The sequence below is a fragment of the Lathyrus oleraceus genome, chromosome 1 (genome assembly GCF_024323335.1).
Source record: "Lathyrus oleraceus cultivar Zhongwan6 chromosome 1, CAAS_Psat_ZW6_1.0, whole genome shotgun sequence".
Classification (NCBI taxonomy): domain Eukaryota; kingdom Viridiplantae; phylum Streptophyta; class Magnoliopsida; order Fabales; family Fabaceae; genus Lathyrus; species Lathyrus oleraceus.
The window spans coordinates 434,882,420-434,892,657 of NC_066579.1; the positions used below are offsets into that span (position 1 = coordinate 434,882,420).

The following is a 10,238-nucleotide window of genomic DNA, read 5'->3' on the forward strand; positions in this document are numbered from 1 at the left end:
AACTTATCTAGTTAGATTATTTTATTAAGTATTATTAATAGATCATTAGTACAAAAATATTATTATCAAATATTATTATTAGTTAGATATTATTATCTAGATTATTATTCTTATTGTTTAATTAGAATAGATTGCTAGATTAGAATATTTAAGTAACCTCTTTTTATTGTTAAGATGAATTGGCAAAATATTTATTATTAGTAGTAGTATTTTTCGGATTTTATTAGATTAGTGTTGTTATTAAAATTATTTTTATTAGTGTCATTTAGGGTTTTTTACCAGTTACTTTTCTAAGGGAATGAATCTGGTCAAACCTTGTGTCCAAGTCAAACGCGGTCAAAGCCCAAAAGTCCAGAATTACACACAAACCCTAATTGGCTCTATGGTGGATCTGAGATCAAATAAAGAAGAAATTGAAAGGAAAAAAAATAAAATCTTTCTAAAATCAGATTGCAGATACATTGGAAAACTAAGATTAAATTGAAAATTCGTCCACATACATCAAAGGCCCATGGGTTTGAGCAATTACAATAGATTGAATCTAATCTGATAAAATCTTTCCTAAACAAATCAATCAGACATAATTTATGACCTAATTCTAAATATTATAAAAGCCTAAGACAAAAACTAAAAAAGGACGGAAAAAATTAGAACAAAAAACCCTAAGTTGCTGCAGAATCCCAACCAAAACACCAAAGCTCCGATTGAAGCATTTAGGGTTTCACATAGAAACCCTAAGTTGACTTGAGCATCAACCTCTATTCAACCACCTGGAACGTACAAAAAAAAGACAGACAAAGGGAGTCAGAGGAAGAGAAAACAAAAAGAAAAAAAAAGAATCAGGAAAGTTGGAAATTTTACCTTTACCAGAGATCCTTATCTCTATAGGTTGGTAGACATTGATACTTACTCTTTTGTTGTTTCTTAGATGAGATGGAATGTATATTAATATTTGTTGGTGATTTGTGTTGTTTTAATGTGGGTTAGGGTTTGGTTTAGGGTCATCCAGAAGGGGCTCTAGGTTCTTAGAGTATGAGATTTTGTTGATTGATTTTCGAATTTGAGGGTTTAATTCATTAGCAAAGTGTTTGAATTTATGGCCAGGACTCAAGTTTGGATGGATTTGGGTGAGGAAGGTGAGAATTTGGGTTAGGTGAGTGGTTGGCCGAAGGACGGAGATGAAGATTCATATTCTCCAAGGTAAGGGTTCTTAGGCTGATAGGATTCATGGGTTAAGGTTCATGAGTTAGGGTTCATGAGTTAGGGTTCTTAGATTATTAGGGTTCATGGGTTTGGGTTCTTAGGTCGTTAGGATTCTACTAGGTTTGTGTTAGGGTTCATGGAGTTGGATGAAGTCAATGGTTAGGGTTCATCAATTGGGTAGGGTTATAAGGGCTAAGGTTGAATGTTTGAAGATCTAGGTTGAACTTCAACCAGAGATCTGAGGGTCACGATGGTGCTAAGGATAGAAATAGTGGGGGATGTTAGTCAGAAGGGAGAGCATGGAAGTAAGAGAGAAAAGGAGTCTGAAAGAGTGATAGGAGTGAGAGAAGAAAAGAGGAGAAAATAAAATGAAAATTGGGAAAAGGGGTTTTAATACTCCCTAGGTTGGGCGCCAGATCATCAACACGTGGCCCCCTGATGGCTGCGCGATTAGATGACTTTGACTCATCTAGTGTGTGTGTTCTTATCGTCTTCCCTTTATTGACTTCCAATCTCAACCTTTCTTTCAGGTTACCTTGACTGGTATGCTAAGTGGATGTTTGTGATGAGTTATCATCTGATCTATTGGATTAGGATCTAACGCCCTAGAGAGAGTCAACCTTTGACTCTCTCCCATGGACCTAAGACCAGCGCATTGGGCCTTTCAACTACTAGGATTAGCACTTTTTCTATCCCATACCCCTCAGTTTACCAGCCCAAAGGCTTCTGCATCCCCAACCTTATTATTTCTTATTTCTCTTTTACTTCTTTCTTTTCTTTTTGATATTTCAGTTAGACTATTACTTAGTTCATTAGGGTAATTTTTAAGGTAAAATAGGATTAATTTATGATTAAGTGAATTAACTTAGGATTAGTTATGTAAATTTAGGTTATTATCTTAATTATATTTTAATTTAAGTTAGTTTTTTTCTAAATCATAAAAAACAAATTTATTTCTTTGTAATTCACTATTCAAAAACAACACAAATAATAACTATGTATATACGATGGATTTATTTTCTAAACTAAATTAAAACTATATTTTGCAAGCTAAATTGGTTGTGTGTCACGCCTTATCAATCTATAACTCAACTCAAAATTTAAAATCAATCCAAACACATCAAATACTCTTTTCTCCGCCCTTGTGCGTTGAGCCCTTTTTTGAAATAAACTTTTCTGCATCCCTGAATGATATGCATGAATGCATGAACGTATGGATGCATGCAAAAATGATATTTTTAAGTTTATAGGGAATCCTGGGATTGTCAATTGCATATGAGTAGACATAAAATTACAGAAAATAAGACAAAAGATATAACCAATAATGGAAAATACTCATTTTATTCACCGGGGAAGAACAAAGAGTACATTATTAAAACTCTGGGATTTGCTCGATGAACTACAAGAAGATCAACTTTGAACCTCTCAATCACAACCCTACAAAAAAAAGTGAAAGACAACCCTAGGAGTATTGTGTGGAAGCATGTTTGCATAAGCTTCCTTCAGCATGCCCGAGAGATCTTCAATTGTATGGTCAACAAACCTAGCCAAGTGTGCATGTTTATCCCTCCAATATTATGCATAATTTAGGAGATTATGCAATAAAGTGAGGATAGATCCATGTAAGAGTATTTGTAGAAATGATTATTTCTGATCAAGGAGAACTTTGAGGTAACGACAATGTCGCTCCCATTAAGAATCTTATTTGTTGAGTTGATTAATAACTTCTTAACTCTAATGTGCTTTCCCTTTCAACTCTATGATTTCTTCAAAAACCTTTTCGATATCACATTGACATCGGTAAAGAGAAACCTCAAGCTTCTTAGCATTTATTTTCTCTTTCTTCAACTGTTCTTTGAAATCTTTCAGTTGGTCTCGAAGTTCTTTGAGTTGGCCTTCATAGCTCTCTTCCATCTCTTTGCGAGATTTCAGAGTTTGCTTCCAATTGGTTACCACTTTTCTAGCATGACACTGAGTCTTAGCAAGTTGATTTTTCTTTGTAGAGAGGCCAACATAATTTCCCTTAAGAGCTTCATCCACCTTTCTTCGCTTGTTATGTTCATCTTGAGCAACCTCAACAACTTTGAGCGTATGCTCTCTCTTCTGGTTGAGATTGATCTTCAAATCTTCCTTCTCTTGAGTAAATCTACCAAGATCAGATTGCAAATTTTCATTCTCCTTTTCCAAGAGCTTGATAGCATCCTTAAGCTTGTCAACTTGCGAGATAGGAACAATAGAAGGTATAAGAGGCTTTAGGCTCATGGAAAGTTCCCAAGGGTAGGGAAGTTTTACGACTTTGACTCTTTGCTTGACCCAATAAGTGTAAGGCTCCAAAGTAATGCAACTCTGTTTTCCAAGTTCCTTTTCCCTAATGTGGTGGATTTTTCCTCATGCACAAGGTATCTATTTCAGCAATTAAGGATCATCAACCCCTTCAGCTAACACAAATTCTTCCAACAATTCGTCCTCAGGTTTGTTCTCCACTAGGTAACCAAGTTGATGCAATGAAAGAACAAGATTGTAGTTAATACTTCCCTTAGTACCAATGATATGCACATTATGAAAGTCAACATAACTAAATAATTTATATATCCCATCATAGCCATGGTTGTACCACACTATATCATCGACATTCAAAGACATAAACCTTTGAGACCACTTCAGAGCTCCCATATTATCAACAAAATGCCATTTCCTTGGTAAGTGGGTCAGAAGCCACTTATAAAGCAAAGGAACGTAGTAGTTGATCATCCCAACCTTCTTTTTATTCCTCCAATGGAAGGAAAAATAGATATCGCCCAGAAGTGTGGGAACAAGATTTCTGGATAAGAAGATGTTGTCAACAACCTTATTAACGAAGCCTTCAACATTTAGAAACAATATCAAACCATAAATGAGGAGAGAAAAGATGGCATATAAAGCATCCCAACTTCCACTATCAGCAAATGTGGTATCTTTTTCAATCAGAAACTTTGAGGGAAATCCTCTGGTGTTGCCTTTGGTACGAATGTTAGATTCAACCATTTCCTTTTTTAGATGAAGAGCTTGAGCTATCAGTGCAGACTCTGGAAAACCATCCAAGATTATGTATGGAACCTAATATTTGGTTGGAATATGTAAGATATGATCAAACTCTTCCAAAGTAGGAGCGAATAGGAAATCCTAGAAGGTGAAACAGTGCAGAGTAGGATCATAGGACTGTGCAAATGCGAGGATCAAGCTAGTGTCCTCCTTAGTAAGAAGAATACTACACAAGTTTCCACAAGTCTTCTTGAAGGCATATATGTGATCATCAACTAAGTGAGCTCCAATATTCCTTAACTCATATAGCTTGGGTTCCCTGAGTTTGTACTAGAAAGTGTTTCTTCTGTCGGATTTTTCTATAACTGAATATTTTAGTATTACTGGATGATTGTGGATTCCTTGAAAATCATGTACATGCTAAAATGAATTTCATGTGGATTAAATGCATACATGTATGCAACATCCATGTATTCAAAGGTTCGTCGTATTCTGCATAATCTGAATATACTTCTTGATGCAGGTTCAAAGGTCCGACATATTCATGATAATCAAGGTATGTAGAGTTTTGGGTTTCCTGTAAACGCATATCCCCTCATAGGTAGCTAATATTCTTCAAAGAAAGAGGTTTCTAAAAAGGTCCTTAGAGTCACAGACCCATTTTGAGATACCACTACCTAGAATGAATGACTCGTCGGACAATGATGCTCCCAAAAGGATCTACTTTAGGGATGGCGTCTCGTGTTAACGACGATCGAGGCATAACACCAAGGAGGTCAACATGACTCTACCACTAACTATCCTGTGTGTATACTCAAGCTCGGGTATAGAGATTTTCTCTCATGTAACATCATAAACCTCAACCCATAACAGAGAATATAACAGATATTCAAAATATGATAAATATATAAAGCAATAAAAGCAATAAAAGCAAAGCATGTAAGAGTAAATAAAGATGAAATAAGATATGGAAAGTAAAAGAATAAAGCTAAACACCAAACACACAAATAAAACAACCAAAACTAGGCTTGACTTACTTATGGACTCCCTAGCAGAGTCGCCAACTGTCATGCCACGAAAAATACCCAAGCGCATCACACGCTTGAAATACAATAGAGTCACCACCAAACTTTATTTATTCCAAAGGAAAGGGAAAATATAGATAAAACCCAGGGGGAAGAGAAAGAGGGTAATGAAGTCGGTTATGCAAGGGGAATGTATTAACACCTCTTACATCTGTTGTACTCAACAGGAACCATTTTGATTGTTCTTTGGGTGGATGGGTGTTATTATCTAAAGGTTACTTGCGATTGAATTTAATAAAGGGGAAAATAATTTTATTAATTAATGTGTTCGCCAAGGATTCAAACCCTAGTTCCTATGTATTCTCATAGTACAATGAGAAAATCAGAGCTCCATAGTTCATGGTAGAAAACTACGAATTTGTTGGTTGCTTTTAGTAACAGTTATAATCATATCTTGGAAGTAGTTTGATGTTATCTGATTTGATCCTAGTTCTGATGCTCTAAGCTTTTAGTATGACTGCTAAGGAACAAATTATAACAATTCTTTTTGAAATGAAAGAAATTTGTTCTTTGAAAAGGTTTAAGATTGAATTGAATTGAAAAAGCTTATGAATGTTTGTAAATATTTGTGAAATGGTGAAGGTGTTGTTTAGTAGGGTGAAAGTATTGAACGATATGGTGAAAGTATTGTTTGTACCAAGATTGTATTGTTTGAACCTATAAAGTGGTGTCTGAACCATGAAAAAGAAATAAAAGTGGTGTTAAAAACCAAAGAGAAAATAAATGTGGTGTTTAAACCAAAGATATGGATGTTTTAACCAAGATGGTGATTAACCCAAAGAGAAAATACAAGAGTGGTGTTTAAACCAAAGATAAAATAAAGTGGCACTTAAACCAAAGAGAAAAATAAGAGTGGTGTTTAAACCAAAGAGTATGGCGTTTAACCAATAACTGGTGATTATCCAAGGAGAAAACAAAAGTGGTGTTTAAACCAGGAGTGTGGTATTTAAGCAATAATTGGCGATTAGCCAAGGTAGAGTTGTAGGATTTTTCCTAGATCGAGAATAAAGACCTATAAATAGGGGGTTTTCCTAAGCATTGGGCCTGACAAGGAAAATATGCATGAAAAGGGGTTTTAACCATAAGAAGGTGATTAACCCATGCAGGAGGTATTTAACCAATAACTAGTGATTAAACTCAAGTGTTGTGTGTGGTTCAGAGATGTGTGTTTAACCTAGAGAATGTGATTAACCCATGTAGGAGGTGATTAACCAAGAGTAGGTTATTAACCTCAAGAGTTATGTATATTCAAAGATAATTGTGTTTGATCGAAAGAGAAAGGTATAATTTATGGGGATTGTTGAAGTGTTGTCTGTGGGGAAGAAAGTTTGAAAGTTGTTTGATTTGAATTACACTAAAGTCTATGAATGGGGGTGAATTCTTTGAATAACTGGGGCATTTGTCTCGTATCTAAAGGTATTCATAACAAGGGTAGGAAATATCCCTCTCATTTTTTTCCATTGCTTAAGACTTGTGGCACACAAGTCACATCGTAACTAACAGGTGTTTTGAAAGAGAAGAGTCTTTTTGTTTGTTTTGAAAAGGGTGAGGCAATGTGATTGAATGGATGAAGCTCGACATGATCATGTCTTGATGTTCTTCCTTCTTCATGATGTCCTGAATGTGAATGATGAGTTGACTTTATAGGTCAAGTTTAATGCAAGTGTAAAAACCTAATTAAATCAAGTGATCAAGGGACTTTTGGTCACTTGAATGAATAAGGATCTTGAGGGGAGCATGCCATTGTTAATGAAAAGTCATACAAGTCTAATACTAAATGTAATTAATTAACCAATAATGAACTTGACCAACTAATCAAGGGGATGAACATTCCAAGAATCATACACTAAACACATGAAAATATGATAAAGAAAACAATGGATTAAAAATTGAAATTAATCAAGGTTAATCCAAATATCTAATGTGTTCCTAATTAAAACAAAAGGGGATTAAATTATAACTAAAATGAATCCAATCTAATTAAAATATAATGAGAGGGAGCATGATGTTTTTTATGTATAACAAAAAAAGAAAAGGATTAAAAGAGTAAGAAAAAAACAATTCAATAATAAATAAATAAAACACTCTGCAGGGGGTGTATTGCTAAAACAATGGGTTTGATCAGTAAAAGGCGTTCGGACTAGCATTGAAGGCTCGTGATTGTTTGAGTCTTGTTTCAGAGAGAGGATGTGTGTAAGAAACCCTAGGGTGTGTGGCAGTAAAGCCCATTGGGCTTAGTGGCTTGAAGGCCCAACGCTAATGGGAAAAGGGTGAATGAATCAGAATCATCACCTCATTTCATTTTCACACTTCAACCACGCTTCTCTCCCTCTCTTATGAAGAATCTCATCGAAAATAGCTCTGCCGTGCCGGAGGCGGCTGAGCAACCCAGTTCACCCTAAAACCACCACCAATCTGCTTGTTTCTTCCTCCTCCTTCCATTTCTCAACTCCAATTCACCTAGATTTCAAAGAAATCTCCAAACCACAAAAAAGAACACAAGAACCCTAAAACACATATACAAAATTAAATGGTCATGGAGGGGAATCAAAGCAAGAAACCTTGGGGCTTTAATTCCCCTCGTCTTTCTCTACATCTTGGCATCACATTTGAAGCGAAACAAAAGAGTCAAGTGAAATATCTTACTTGCAAGGCAGAGGTTCACCCCCTGGTGATTGCTGAAGATTGAAGAAGAAGATTATGAAGAGAAAACCAGAGATATTAACAGGTATGTACTTCGATGCTCCAACCTTTCCTTGGAATAATTTATTCTTCTTCTTCTCTTGAACATAGTCTGTAGGAACTTAAGAATTTATGTTGTTGCTAATGCATATAGAGAGTAGAGAGTGTAGAGAGTGTGGCTTCAACTCAGTTGAAGTAAACTTTAGTGTGAAGTTTTCTCAACAACGGCGGATTGGAGATTTGTGTATTGGTGAGGGAGAAGAGAGATTGAAGATAAATTCAGGGTGGAGATTCAGAGTGAGTGGTTAAAGATGATTGAAGATGAATTGGTGGTTATAGAGACATTGAAGTGGAATGAGTTTGGTAACTGTTTAGGGCAGAGTTTAGGGCAGGTGAGTTGAAGGTTAGGTCAGGTGTTAGTTTGGATGGAGATTAGTTAATTAGTGAGAAAAGTTGTTAGGAGGTTTAACATTGTTAGTTTGGTGGTTAATGAGTTGAAAATTTAGTTAGGGTAGTTATGAATTGTTATGGTTGTTATGGATTTGTTTAGTAGGTTAGTTGGAATTGTTTGTTTGAATGTTAGTGATCTCAAAACTGTGACAGTTAGGTTAGTTAGGTAAGTGGTTAGTGAAATATGTTAGGTTAGTTATTGAGTATGTTTTGAAATTAAAACTGTTATGATGTAGGTTATGAGACTGAGTTAGAACTTCTATGACAATTACAATTTGTGGTGTTAGACAGTTAGAAATTAATTTGTTTAGTGAATATCCTTTTTAATTGTTAGTGCAAATGTGAAATTATGAATGTTGAATTGCTTGTACTGTTATTGTTGTTGTATTGACTGATATTAGTTGGAAGCTTCAATGAAAACTATTAATGAATTCGTGTAGAAATAATATTGGTTAGGAGGTTATGTTGGAAATGTATGATTGAATTGGTTAGCTTTTAGATAGTTCATTGCTTGAATTGTTATGTGAATTGTTTGAACTAAATTAGTGTCTTTAGTTAAAAGTTGATTAATGCTAGAAGTTTAGAAAAATAAAAGGTTAAGCTTATGTTGTTAGCTAGTGATGAATCAAGTTAATTTGTTAGTGAATTTGGATGGACTGTTAAAAGCAAGTGCATTGTCAAAACATGATCAAATTAGTAATGTGGAATTATTAGATGGTTAGAGTTTTGGAACTGCTATGTCATGTTAGTAAGCATGTTAGTGGGATTTAAGTGGATTGGCTTATGAGTTTAGTGGCATTGGTGTGTGTTGAATGTGTGTGTATGTATTGAATGGATGTCATGGTTATACTAGGTATGAAGCATAATTGAGTTATGTGAATGTGTCCTTATAATTCTAAATGGTGCAGGGCTGAAGTGCATATGGTGGAGTGAACAAGACTTAGATTGAAGATAGCATCATCAAGATTGGCATGGCATGCATAGCATGGCATCATGGTGATGGAGTTTTGTCATATTGTGAAGAAATTGGAATTCATCAAGAACATGGAGGATTTGAAGAATATTGAAGGCATAAATGGAGGATCAATAAGGAAGAAGATCAAAGTAGCCTAGTGTAACACCTCAAAATTTGCCCTCCTCTTCTTGGGACTAGTTTAGCATATTGCATTTCATGTTTTAGGACATTAGGCATTCGCATATTGCATATCATATGGAATAAGATATCATCCTCTAATGTCTTGTTCAGAAGATGGAGGTGGTATATGGTTCAAGCCTGAGGGTCTTATTGAATTGATGATCAACCATCTGAGGGTTTGCAGTGCATTAGGGTTTCTTGATCCTTCAAAGGTTGAGCAGTGTCTTGATTGCAAGGGTATATTACCATCATCATGGTTATGTCATCCTCAAGGGCTTCACTGTGCATGCTCAAGTTCCTTGGGGTTAGGGTTTTGACCTCTGGTCAACCCTAATCAATGCATTCTTCCAGTCAGGGTTTATCAAGGAGATGAGGTATTTGTTGATGATGAAGATCACATGGTTAAATGGAGAGCTTATATGGGCTAGGGGTTTCATTTCTGAGCCAATTCCTCAAGTGGTGGAGGTTCAAGGTCATCAGTGCATTGCCAAGTCATCTGGCGCCCATAAAAGTTAACTGAAAGCTAGGAGGTGGAGAAATGAGTATCAAAACTTCATTCATGTCCAAAAGAGGTTTGTTCATCATGTCAAACATCAATCTTGAAGAATTTGAAGCCAGATCAAAAGTTTCCCAAAATGAAAAGTGACCTGTAATTGAAAGTT

The 10,238-nt window shown here is 35.5% G+C and overlaps 1 long non-coding RNA gene across 1 annotated transcript; it reads right to left on the reverse strand.

Annotated features, from left to right (window-relative positions):
• Positions 1–457: 457 nt before the first annotated feature.
• Positions 458–1,602, reverse strand: LOC127080488 (uncharacterized). The gene is made up of 2 exons (XR_007788023.1): positions 862–1,602; positions 458–770 (listed from the first exon to the last, which is right to left on the reverse strand). It is a non-coding gene; the product is annotated as an uncharacterized LOC127080488 (long non-coding RNA).
• Positions 1,603–10,238: the final 8,636 nt, after the last annotated feature.